Source organism: Dipteris shenzhenensis, chromosome 27 (genome assembly GCF_047967505.1).
Source record: "Dipteris shenzhenensis isolate YYH24624 ecotype China chromosome 27, Dip_SZ_1.0, whole genome shotgun sequence".
Taxonomy (NCBI): Eukaryota; Viridiplantae; Streptophyta; class Polypodiopsida; order Gleicheniales; family Dipteridaceae; genus Dipteris; species Dipteris shenzhenensis.
The window spans coordinates 1,934,912-1,944,744 of NC_141622.1; positions in this window are offsets into that span (position 1 = coordinate 1,934,912).

A 9,833-nucleotide genomic window follows, 5' to 3' on the forward strand; every position below is an offset into this window, starting at 1 on the left:
AATGCAAATGAAGTCACTAGAGCCTGTACACCCAAAAATAAAGGACATTATGTAATCTTGTACTTGTGACAAGCCTCAGTTAAGAATCATCCCTAAGCTCCCCCTCCCCCCTTCTCTCTCTCTCTCTCTCTCTCTCTCTCTCTCTCTCTCTCTCTCTCTCTCTCTGTCTCTCTCCCTCCCTCCCTCCCTCTCTCTCTCCCTCCCCCCTTTCTCTCTCTCTCTCTCTCTCTCTCTCTCTCTCTCTCTCTCTCTCTCTCTCTCTCTCTCCCTCCCTCCCTCCCTCCCTCCCTCCCTCTCTCTCTCCCTCCCCCCCTTTCTCTCTCTCTCTCTCTCTCTCTCTCTCTCTCTCTCTCCCTCCCTCCCTCCCCTCCCTCCCCCCCCCCCTCTCTCTCTCTCTCTCTCTCTCCCCCTCTACCCCCCCCCCCCCCATGTAGCAATAGCAACCAAAATTATTTTGGAATTTGTCTTGAAGTAAAAGTAGGCCTCACCACTCAACAAAATTTTGGGAAGCTAAAGTTGGACACATCGCTTATAAATTATCAAATTCCCTTTAAATTGCCAAAATATGCAATAATAATAAGTACGTCTCTTGTATATAGCTAAGTCTATGTAATAGAAAGATTATTGTTTAATGCAATGATATGTTCCAAAAGGCATCCACTTTCTCCTTTATAATTTTGGGTTTGACCCATAAATAACATTTTCAAAAGCCTTTTTTCTCCTAATTTGCAATGAATGGAGCATTACAACAAACTCTTTATGAGAGCCTGTTGTTAACCCATAAGCATGTAGGTAAGGAGAGAGAGAGAGAGAGAGAAATGCTCAATACATGCTTGTCTTGTGTTTTCTACATTTTGCTAGCATATTTTAGACCTAAATTAGTATATTTATTCTCTTTGGTTATTAAATGTAAGTCTATTTTGTTATTGAACTCCATATTTAAGAATGAAAAGGATAAATATAGCATCAATATTACTTACAAGGGGTGTTATTTTGGATTCAAAGATGAGAAGGTAAAAAGATACACTTTTAGAGCAAGCCCATGATGTGCATGCATGGCATGATAAATTTGAGATAAATAAGGAAATATCAAAGGTTTATAGAAAATATATTTTCTAGGGCACCATTTCAAATGTTAGTATGACCCATTACAAGAGCCCTTGGGGAAGCTTACATGTTTGAAAGCTTAAAAATGGCCATTTTCAAGAGGCTAGTTGTACAACTTGATATTCATGAATGAGTTACTTTCATATTAAAGATGTTACTCTATGGTTTTTTATATTTTTCTAATGCAATTAATAAGAACTCAAAGGTATCTCATCCTCTTTTCTCTACACTCTAGAGCACTATTCAAATACTAGGTTATCCTATAAGTGACAACTTTACGATCTCAAACTCTTACATACAAGTGTCGATTCTAAAATGCTTAAGAAATTAATTAGTTCTCACACTAATCTGACTCAATCAACCTAAGCATAAGAGTCATATTTAACTTTAATAATTCACAATTAACCAAAGTCTCAACACATCACTTAACTTTAAAATTTCATGATTAAACAAAGTCTCAATACAATTATTCACTGCAAATTCGATTACATGGACACAATATGATATATACACCATGCCGGCTTATTCCATTAGTAGTAAGAACAAAATACATTCATCTTCCTTCACAAACATCTAGAGATCACCTTTTTTGTACCACCACCAAAATCAAGTTATATGTATTCTAGTTCTTGATTTTGTAACCAACGAGGATAAGGGGGTATATGGGGACGAGTACTGCTCGAATATCACTTGCATTAGCATTACAAAGTGGCTCCTTGCCAGGGCAGTGTCGAACAAAAGCATTGCTTTCAGTACTATTCATTGTCAATGGACTTTCTTTGCATAGAAGAAAATTGTATTTTGCAATCAATGGCACATCGATAGGGCCACTTGTACTTGCATTTGGTGGAGATGGTGCAATCCCAATGTCAAAGTACCTTTGTGCATCTTGTCAATCCGCAATGACTATGTCGTCCGTGTCTCACAATAAAAAATATTGCATTGATGTCACTACCCATCAAACCATGGATTTCCATAGACATTGCACTCTTCTTGTGTCCATTCCCCTCACCTGAGAAGGGATCAGCCAAGCGGCAGAAGGATAGTACTGGCAAATTGAAGCATCTTCGATAGACATGTGCCAGCAAGCATTCCCATTCTGCAAGCTAACTTGAATTTCCAGTACATGAAGCAATGATCATTAGTAAGAGACACACAATTCCTTATTTTGTATGCACCCTCTCTAAAGTACAGCTCTGCACCCGCTTGTAGATCCTCCAAAATCACGTTCTAGCAAACACTTTTAAAGCAAGGCTACCCATAATCCTTTAGAAAGTATCCCAACATTCCATGAAAAGTGTGCATACGCTCCTTCAATGCATGGCACATTATCAGCCCACCCTTTGGTCTATTGAGATACATTTAAAAGAAAAACAAAACAAAATTAAATAATTCAATAAATAAAATTAAAGGTTGATGCACTTGAAGATCTAAGAGCAAAAAATAAGAAAAAGCACTATATTTTGAAATTTTGCTCTTTAAGTCCTATTTCAAGGTTAACAACATGGAATCACTATACCTCATACATGCACCTATCAATCAGCATCCCTATTTCAAGAAATACATTTGGAACTAGAGCAAAATAGCTACAATAAGTATTACAACTTTGATTTTGGATGCCCTCTCCTCTACACATATGAGCCTAGTTGTACTCAAAAATTTATTTGAACTAAAAAAAGAAGATAATAGCTATGTTAACTAAAAAAAGAAGATAATAGCTATGTTGATTCATGATATAGTTGAAACCTATTGTTCTTGGAATTTTGTGCACTCTCTATACATACGTAAAGCCAAACTATATTATAAAGGAGAAACACGTTTGAAAAAAAATGAATGCATGAGATACAAAATCACAATACGAGTATATCATGCACTAAAATTGGTATAGGAGTAAAAGAATGTTATTACTCTCAACATCTACTCACATGCATAAGAAAGACCACGTTCATTTCAATGGGAACAATGAATTATAGGTAGAGAAAATACTATCGAGAATACAAATGGTTTTTGAAGTCTCATTACCTTAGGCCAAGTCTCCATTGATCCCTAATCGTACCAAAGGGTGCTATTTCATCAAGCTTAGGAACCTCTTTCATAGGACACTTTTCTATCGATGTATCCTAAGTCTTTGCACAGAACTAGATTCACCATTGTCCTAAAGTGACCTAAATTTATTTTGATCACATAAACCACTATGACTTATTGAAAATCTACCTATAGTTGAAGTACATCACATAACAATGATCACTTGAGAGAAACAAAAGTAGGTAGATCTTTTGTAATATTTTATCGCCAATAGCAATAGCTCCACAAGTAATCAAATTCAATATGGTACCATGCTTTCACACACATGCACGCACGTGCGCATACACACACACACATTTATTTGTGTGTGTGTGCGTGCGCATGCACACACACACGCACACTCTCATATTCATTTTGTGTGTGTGTGTGTGCATGGTGTGAGTGTGCATGTGTGTGTGTGTGTGTGTGTGCGCGTGCGTGTGCACTTCAACCATGTTTAAAGTTTTCTCTTGCTTGTGATAAGAAGCACTGACAATTTATGATATTTGTTTGTACCCTTGCACATGATATAGTTTTGACTATGCTTTGTGGATGCAAGTAACAAGTCATGATTTTTGAGTGAAATTTGGAACATATGCTGAGGGTGTTTTGATATTTAACTTTCAATAAAAACTCTAAATTGCACATCATAACTGATATCTAATGGAAATTTGTAGCTTTAGGTGACAAATTTATGACTTAGATTGTGTGTCGGTCCTCTAGGTATGCGGTCAGTGGTGGGAAACACACACACACACACACACTAATCTATTGCTTAAATTAATCTATTTTTTCTACTCTCCTAAATCCTTATTGCTTTATTCTATATAACTTGTTAATAATAATTAAGTTATATGTATTAAAAAGAATTATTGACTTGAGTGAATAATTAAGGAAGACTTAACTAATATGTATATTTAATTTTTCCTTCATTTACAATGTTCAATTACTTAAATTATTGGTTTATTTCCATGCCTAAAGCATTCCTTTCTTTTTCAGTTGGTCTAACTTACTTTAAAACCTTTTCTTCCCATATTCCACCCAAAAGTTTTAATTCTTGATGGTGGGTTGCCCCCTAAGGAATTTGACTGACCCTTAATTTGCCTTCCAGGGATGCGGGTCCCCCTACATCAATTTATTAATTTATTCTTTAGTCCTTAATTGCTAGTCATGGGTGTAAGCTACCCACCAACTTTAGCTCAATTAATTTGTTTAGCATTTAATTTTTTAGCAGGGATGTGGATTCCCCACCTATAATAGTTAATTACTTGTTGTTTCTACACTATCGGGTGCAAGCATCCCCCCTTTTTTTATACTTCGTATTTTTTGCAATCCATTAGATTTTATTGGACCTCCCGAGTGATGTTAATCATGGGTGTGGAATACCCCTCGTGGTTTTGTTCATTATGGATGCGAACTACCCCTAATTTTATAATAAGTTCCATTAATGAACAATAATTTTCTTTCAGTTATTTGGGTGTGGAATAACCCCTTTTTTTTATTTTTTTGCAAAAACAGAATGTAACTATTTCTTGTAAGGATGCAGGATCTCCCCCCCCCCATTTTTTTAATTTTGATGCCCCATCTTTTTTAATCATTTTAGAATCTTGATGAGAGTGACTTGCTCTGTGATGACAAGCTAGGGTTTACAGGCATTACCTGTCTTCCCAAAACTATGATGTTCTAACACATTGTTTTGTCTAGGTGGCGACAGGTAAGTGGACCCTGATCTCAGAGCCTAGCCTGACAGATTCAACACTTTTTGTAGTAATTTTTACATAGTTCATGTACACCATTTGAGCTTTGTGTGTCGTGTTGTTAAAATGTTGTATTTTTAAAACACACACACACGCACGCATTAATCCCCTTGTATGGGGTTGTCTAACAGAGACTTAAAGAGAGAAGGATAATTGTGGCTACTGGAAAAGATGTAATTCCCCTAATACTACCATATAGTCGTAATGCTCTAATGCCTTCAGTAGCACAGATTTGATGAGACTAGGTGGACATAGTGACAACAGAATAGGGAATGAGCAACCTGAATCTTTACACGTGTATAGATATTTATAAACTGCTACAAAGTTATACATACATACATACATACATACATACATACATACATACATACATATATATATATATATATACATACATATATTTATATATGGATATGGGTCTATGAGAGATGCCCACATATCCCATATGAGGCTATGCCATTCTAAAAATACTGAATCACATCCAAGAGAGAACATGAAATACACCCATATTGGCAAGAACTAGAATATGACATGGTGGACAGAGGAATTATCCTCTTAAATTATATGGTAATGCAGTAAAGGGAATTCACATATATGTATGGCTTCTATAATATCATAAGGGGATATTATATGAGAAGGGATGAACACTGTATAATTTTGCAATATTATATAGTGTATAATATTGTATAAGAAGATTTTGGGGATGTTAAATAAGAAGAGATGAACATTATCTTAGTACACATCTTGATATCTATGGAGAATCTAACAGAAATGGTATATTCTTAGAATATAATGATCAATATATCCCCTTCATTATTGTATTGATATTGACAGTTATACACAATTATGTCCTCAAGAGATAGAAAATATCATTGCACCATAGTGAGACCTTATGGATGCGATGAATTGGAAATATCGCGTATTATTAGAACCCAACTGAGATTATACCCACTGGCATATAGGACTTAGATATGAAGAGTAAGATTTGCGAACCTTTGAAAAATTAGCCCTATGAAAAGGAATAGGAAGGTAAGAATGGAGGGGTCCCTATCTTTACCATTTTTGGTTTACAAGCTCTTGAGATAGGAGCTACTGGGATTCACAACCCACCTTTGATTTTGAGCATATGAAGTGTCCAATATAATCCTAGAGTCATCATCACAGTACAGATTCCTAACATGATACACGACTTGGTGGTTTTGGAGTCCATCACTTCATAGACAGAGAAACTAATGCCGACTAGAATATTATATGATGGAGTGGTAATGATTAGCTCGTTGCTTGTCCAGTTTTGGAATGACAGTGACGGCAAAGCACTATAATACATACCTGATACAAGATGCACGTTGAATATATGAAACGTAGTTATGTGCAACTATGTTATACTTGTTGAAGGCCTTGGGAGGGTATTGTATATGAATACTTAAATTATATTGGTTTGGCGATTAGACTGATAAGTGAGAATACGCTATGCAGTTTAAGTAAGTTTGAAATGGTAGAAGACTCAGATAGTATGAGGGAGATGAAGGCTTGAGCTATAACTAGAATATGATTGAGGAACATGTCTTTCTCTATACATACATACGTACGTACGTATGTACACACACACACTCTAGTTGATACAACAAGCTCACCACTCCAACATGGGTATAATGTCTTTTGGCTACTTGGATAAAAGAAATGAATAGCTATAGACATAGATTCCTCCACTAAAATGAGCAAGTGTTTACTGGCATATTTTGATACCTAACTTTCTAGCTTTCCTAGCTATCAACTTATAAGGGATACTTTGCCTCCATCATGATGGAAATGAGATAAGGGAAAGAAACTTCTACTTCAATTTATAGTTTTTTTTTTTGGCAATTACATAAATTTGGACACATTGAAAAGGGAAGTGGAGTTTTAGGATTTAATACATTATATTTCATACATACCATCAAAAAGAGAAAAGAATGCATTGATTATTATTTGAAAGAAATATAGTTCTCTAATAGACCATATCTCATACTCATTTCTAGATTTTGCAAAAGAATATATGTGCATATGATTAACTTATGAATAGAAAAATAATTTACATCATCGTGATTTAAAATACATGTTGTAATAGACTGTTGGATATCGCAGAGAGCAGAACCATAGAAAATAATTTTCGAAGTCATCATCAAAGTACAGATTCCTAACATGATACACGATTTGGTGGTTTTAGAGTCCATCACTTCGTAGGTAGAGAAACTAATGCCGACCAGAATATTATATGATGGAGTGGTAATGATTAGCTCGCTACTTGTCCAGTTTTGGATTGACAATGTATGGCAAAGCACTGTAATACAGACCTGATACAAAATGCACGTTGAATATATAAAACATAGTTATGAACAACTATGTTATACTTGCTGAAGGCCTTGGGAGTGTATTGTATATGAATACTTAAATAATATTGGTTTGGCGATTAGACTGATAAGTTTATGACCATTCCTCATAAATATGCTATGCAGTTTAAGTAAGTTTAGAACTGTGGAAGACTCAGATAGTATGAGGGAGATGAAGGCTTGAGCTATAACTAGAATATGATTGAGGAACATGCCTTTTCTCTATACATACATACATACCTACATACATACATACATATATATATATATAGAAAATCTAGTTGATACAATGAACTCACCATTACAACATGGGTATAATGTCTTTTGGTTGCATGGATAAAATAAATGAATAGCTGTAGAAATAGATTCCTCCACTAAAATGAGCAAGTATTTACTTTCATATTTTGATACCTAACTTTCTAGCCTTTGTAGCTATTAACTTATAAGGGATACTTTGCCTCCATCATGATGGAAATGAGATAAGGGAATGCAGCTTCTACTTCAATTTATAGTTTTTTTTTGGGGGGCAATTACATAAATTTGGACACATTGAAAAGGGAAGTAGGAATAGTTCCTTTTATATTATGAGAATCATATGTGAATAATTGACAAGAGTTTTAGGATCTAGTACATTATATTTCATACATACCATCAATTTTTAACAGGAAAGAGAAAATAATGCATTGATTATTATTTGAAAGAAATACAGTTCTCTAATGGACCATATCTCGGACTCATTTCTGGATTTTGCAAAAGACTATATGTGCATATGATTAACATATGAATAGAAAATTAATTTACATCATCAAAATACATGCTGTAACAGACTGTTGGATATTGCAGAGACCAGAACCATAGAAAATAATTTTTATATGTCAACTTTATGTTTAATCTTGTAATTTTATTTGAAAGAGTTAAATTTCCCATATATATTTTACAGTATTTCTTAAAGATTTCCTAATAAATCCCAAGGGAAGGGAGACTTGTGAGCTTATTATTAATTATGATCAGGGGACTTAGATCCTTATGAAATTACTTACATTTTAGAATTATTTACTTTACTGAAATTATTTTATCAATTATCATTCTATCATGTTTTCCATTGCCAGTATCAAAATATAATTTTGTGAGTTACATGCCGAAGAGTTATATATTGCTAATTGGGATGAGTGACATGGATAACAACTATGTGCTGGCATTGAAGCTTGGCTTCCACAATAGAAACATGTGGTTCTAACTTTGTTCTTGTTGTGATCGAGCCAGGTGAGTTGGTGCACTTCTCAACCATATTTGCACATTGACATATTTGGCTTTATATTACTGTTGGAATGGTTAATGGCAGCAAGTCAAGAACTTGATTTTGGAACACATGGTATATGCCACCCTTTTTGGAGCAACCTCATGGCAACATCGGAATTTTAGAGGGGGTCCATTTTGCCTTACAGAACTCCCAACCACTTGAGAGGATTCTAGAGCAACATGGATGGAACCCTTAGTGGTTATTTTGACTTGGATAATGAAATTTGTACTATTTTCAAGATATTTGCCCTTGCAAATCATGTACTGCAATATGGACAAATCTACTTAATACGATAGTTTATGCTAAGCAGGTGCATCCTTTTATTCCAACCTTTCCCCTCTTATGTTAGCAAGGAATGTTTGATTAAAAAAATCTTAGACATAGTGGGACTTTGATTCCCAAGACCTTTGTTTCACTTTGTATTGGAAGAGTAGCAGTTAACCTTTTGTAAGAAGAGTACAAGGGTGTGAGTCATTTGAACAAATTTTTTGAATGCAATGATATGGGGCTCTTTTGATGTAGCTTGTTATGGACTTCAATTGGATTTATGCATATTTGATTTGAAATGTATGAAATGAGAAGTAGGATGAACACACACACTCTTATTTATTTATATATTTGTGTGTGTGTGTGTGTGTTTGATTCAACAACGTTTTAAGTTTTCTATTGCTTATGATAAGAAGCATTCGCAATTTATGATATTTGTTTGTACCCATGCACATGATATAGTTTTGACTATGCTTTGTGGATGCAAGTAACAAGTCATGATCTTAGAGTTAAACTTGGAACATATGCTAAGGGTGTTTTTAACTTTCAATAAAAATTCCCAAATTACACATCATAGTTGATATCTAATGGAAAGTTGTAGCTTTAGATGACAAATTGATAACTTATTTGATTGGGTGATTCATTAGCACCTGAATGCACATATGCATCTTGTCACTTATCACTTTGTGCCAAGTCTCTGGATTTTCAAATAACCATGGACTTTGTGCAATCTATATAGTCTCCTAGATGCCTAAGGTAACTAAGCTAAGAAGATCTAGTTGTTGCAAGGGACACAATTATTGTCATCAATGGTTCCATTGGTTGATTAGAAAGATGGATAAGGAATTCCCTATCCAAGCTTGTTGTAGTAAACAAAAGAAGTAAAATGGATAAAAGATCATGATTTACATTATGGGAATGGAAGGCAATAGGAGATAGAGGGAAGAAGATGGAGAGGAAGAGGGAGTG